Source organism: Pteropus alecto, unplaced genomic scaffold (genome assembly GCF_000325575.1).
Source record: "Pteropus alecto unplaced genomic scaffold, ASM32557v1 scaffold85, whole genome shotgun sequence".
In the NCBI taxonomy this organism is placed as follows: Eukaryota; Metazoa; Chordata; class Mammalia; order Chiroptera; family Pteropodidae; genus Pteropus; species Pteropus alecto.
Genome location: NW_006436280.1, coordinates 67,522 through 72,055, shown reverse-complemented (window position 1 = coordinate 72,055; position 4,534 = coordinate 67,522).

Below are 4,534 nucleotides of genomic sequence, written 5' to 3'. Positions count from 1 at the left end.
TAACATGTGGTCTATCCTTGAAAATGGCCCATGTGCACTTGAGAAGAATGTATATTTTGCTGCTCTGGGGTAAAATGCTCTGAAAATATCTATTAAATCCATCTGTTCTAGTGTATCTTTTAGACCCATTCTTTCCTGTTGATTCTTTGCCTGGAAGATCTGTCCATTGGTGTCAATGGGGTGTTTAAGTCTCTTACTATGACTGCATTACTACTGATCTCTCCTTTTATGTCAGTCAATAATTTCTTAATGTATGTAATGCATAACCTGAGTATACGTATATGCGCCCAACTCAGGAGCACTATGTTGGGCACATAAACGTATACTCAGGTTATGTCCTCTTGATTTATTGATCCCTTTATTATTATGCAACACCCTTTTTTTTATCTTTTAGTATAGCCTTTGTTTTAAAGTCTATTTTATCTAATATAGGTATTGCTACTCCAGCTTTTTTTCATTTTTGTTTCCATGAAATATCTTTTTTCATCCCTTTACTTTCAGTCTGTGAGTTTCATTTGATTTGAAGTGGATATCTTGTAGATATGCATGGGTCTTGTTTTCTTATCCATTCGGTTACCCTATGTCTTTTGATTGAAGCATTTAATCCATTTACATTTAAAGTGATTACTGATTGAAGCATTTAATCCATTTACATTTAAAGTGATTACTGATAGGTATATTGTTACCTTCATTGTATTATTCATATTGTATTATTCATATTTGCTATTTCTTTTTTACCAGTTCTTTTTTTATAAAAGACCCTTTAACATTTCTTGTAATGCTGACTTGTTTGTGATGAATTCTTTAAGCTTTTTTCTGTCTGGGAAGCTGTTTATCTCACCTTCCATTTTAATCAAAAGCCTTGCTGGGTAGAGTATTCGTGGTTGTAGATTCTTGTTTTTTATAACTTTGAGTATTTCTTGCCATTCCTTTCTGGCCTGCAAAGTTTTCATTGAAAAGTCAGCAGACATTCTTATGGGGGTACCCTTGTCAGTAACCAGCTTCCTTTCTCTTGCTGCTTTTAAGATTCTCTCTTCGTCTCTGATCTTTGGTATTTTAATTATGATGTGTTTAGGTGTAGGCGTGTTTGAATTCCTCTTGTTTGGCGCTCTCTGTACTTCCTGAACTTGTATGTCTAATTTCTTTGCCAGATGAGGGAAGTTTTCTGTCATTATTTCTTCAGATAGAATCTCAATCCCTTGTTCTCTCTCTTCCTCTTCAGGTGCTTCTATGATTCAGATATTTTTATGCTTCATGTTGTCCCAGAATTCTCTTAAATAATCCTCATTTTTTAAAAATTCTTTTTTCTTTTTATTGTTCTGATTGAGTATATTCTGCTACCTTGTCTTCTAAATCCCTGTTTTGCTCTTCTGTTTCATCCAATCTATTGTTGAATCCTTCATTCAGTTATTTTATTACTCATTTTTGTCTGGTTCTTTTTTATGGTTTCTATCTTCTTTTTAATGCTTACTATCTCTCTATTGAGGTTCTCATTGTGCTCATCCATTCTCTCCATAAGTTCATTGAGCATCCGTATTACTGTTATTCTGTACTCTGTCTCTGATAGGTTGCTTGCCTCCATTTCATTTAGCTTATTTTCTGGGGTTTTCTCCTGTTGTTTCATTTGTGGCATGTTTCTTTGTTTTCTCACTTTATTAGCCTCTCTGTGTTTGTTTCTATGTGTCAAGAATATTTGTTTTATCTCTCATTCTTGGCCAGATGGCCTAATGTGAAAGGTGTCTTGTGGCCCAGTGGCACATTCTCCTTGATCCCTTGTGCCGGGAGCTCTGGACATGACCTTCATGTGGGTAGTGTGTGAGCTGTTGTCATCAAGCCTTTATTGTTAGTAGGTCAATGGATGGGATTAATGTTCAGGCTGACTGTGAGAATTGGCTGCACCCTTAGGATAAGAGTTGTTGTGTAGAGGCTGACCCCACTGAGTGGGATTTGCCCTAGCAGGCTTGTGTACATGTTGCAACCACCTTTTGTGTGTATCACTACTAGAGCTAGTCAGGAGTTACTCCATTGTGGTCTGGTGCCAGCTTCCAGAAGTGTTGGTTTTGTGGCCCCTTGGGAGGGGCTACCCCATAGGCCAAGGTTAGCCACTGCTTTTGATTGCTTACGGCTACCCGGTGAGAACTACAAAACGATCTGTGATGGTTGTTGTCTATGCTGGATCTATAGGTAAGTGGAAGAGACAACGCTGTATGCAGTGGTCAGTTATCCCCCACCCCTGACCTATAGCAGTTTAGCAGAGGGACTAGTGCTCCTCAAGGCCTTACACTGCCTATCAGTTTCCTGTAAGTCTCTGAAACTGGATGAGCCTCTGATTGATATGCATGTTGTGCGGTGCAGGGATCCTGGGAGTCTCCTTGGTCTAGTGAGTAAATTTCTCCCTGCCGCTGCAGTGTCATTTTACATGCCCATGCTGCCTCTGTGGTTTGCTGTACAAGTTTCCACTCGTAGCAAGGTCAACTGCTGCCCACCCTGGGCCTAAATGCACTACCCCAGGGCAGGAGCAGCTGCCTACCAATGTGCAATAGGCAATTTGGGTACTGGATGGGGCAGGATGTCAGGAAGAAAAGGGCCATCAGGCCAATACAGACTGGCTTGGGTGAAGTGGGATCTCAAGGAAACAAGGTCCTTTTGGCTAATACAGCTTCAGTTTTGCTGCAACTTCTGTGCCTAGGTGTTCCTGATGTAGACACAGATCACAGTGAGACCAGCTGCTGTCAGGGGTGTTCCCACAGACCCCTGGGCTCCCTGGACACAATATTGCAACTCTTGCAGGCAGCAAAGGTCTGCTTGCTGTTGATTTCCATGCAGGGCCCACCCTGTGCCAGCCAAAGTTTGTTGCCTGTGTGGATTAGGAGATCAGGGCAGGGGAAGGGCAGGGCTGCAGCAGTTCACTGTCAATGGGCCTCCTGGGGCTATTAGTGGGTAAAGTGGGGCGTGGTCTCAGAGAGACAATGGCAGTCAGATCAATATAGCCTCAGTCTTGCTGCAAATTTGGTAACTGTTGTGAGTTCCTACAGAAGACCCAGATCACAGCAAGACCAGCTGTTGTCTGAGACTGGCTCACAGGTCCCCGATATCCAGCCAAGTTCACATTGGCAGCAGTGATCTGCCTAACTCTGCCACTGAAATGTGACTCACAGTGCTTGTCGCCCTCTGGGAATGGAAATGTAGCTTACAATGCTGGCGCTGTTGCTCGGATTGGAAACGCCTCACAGCGATGGCCGCCCAGCTGTGAATACTTTTGGTTCTGATTCACTGGGAGCAGGGCTTGGCAACCATCCAGCAAAATTGCTTTGAGCAGTCTGCAGGTTGTGTGGGGTGGGATCAAGGAGAGACAATGGCAGTCAGATCAATTCAGCCTCAGTCTTGCTGAAAATTTGGTAACTGTTGTGATTTCTTACAGAAGACCCAGTTTGCAGCAAGACAAGCTGATGTCTGGGACTAGCCCACAGGTCCCCAATATCTGCCCAAGTTCACATTGGCAGCAGCGATCTGCCTGACCTTATCTCTGAAATGTGGCTCACAGTGCTGGCCGCTGTTGCTGGGATTAGAAACGCTACTCTCAGACTACGGCTTCCAATGGCCCTGTGGGAGGGGTCTGTACATTCAAGCTGGTGGGGTCTGTAAATTGCCTGGTAGCGGGGCTGGACTAAGGCACAATGGTGGCTGACTTTCCAGCCCTCGTACAGATGCCAGGCAATGGAGACCTTTTCAGAATGAATCCCGTGCGAGCCTCTGACCCACCACTGGCGTCCTGGGTGAGCATCCACAGGTCAGAAAGCCTTTGCATCCTTCAAAGGGACATCTAGGGGTTCAGTCAACTTCCATCTCACCCAGACAGCCAGAATCCTCTCCAGTTTCTACAGTTAGAATTATTGGAATCTCCTCTTCCCTGGGCTGGGACTCTGTGCTGGAGAGCCCCCAGATGAGACCAGGACCCCTCTCTCCCTCAGGAGAGCCCCCAGATGAGACCAGGACCCCTCTGCAGCCTCGCTCTCCCTCCCGGTGATCCTTCCCCCACATGGATGCGGGTCCAGCCCAATTCATCCCTCCTATCAGCTTCGATGTGGCTCCTTTATATTATCAGTAGTAAGTGTTATGATCAGCTGGACTTCAGGTGATTCTCCATGTTGGTTATTTTACAGTTTCATTTTAATTTCAATGTGGTCCTGGGAAGAGATGAACCCTACTTTTACCTAGTCCACCATCTTCCTCCGATCTCCACATTATGTCTTTTTATTGGAGAATTTAATTCTTTTTCATTTGAAGTACTTGTTAGATATGTTGTTATTGCCATTCTTTTTACATATTTTTAATACATATTTCTTTCTTCTTAAAGAAATCCCTCCAACATTTCCTATAATACTGAACTTCTTTAACTTTTCCTTGTCTGGGAAGCTCTTTATTTGTCCTTTGATTTTTAAATGATAGCTTTGCTGAGTAGAAAAATCTTGGTTGTAGGCCTTTGCTTTTCATCACTTTGAGTATTTCATTTCAATCTCTTCTGTCCTGCAAA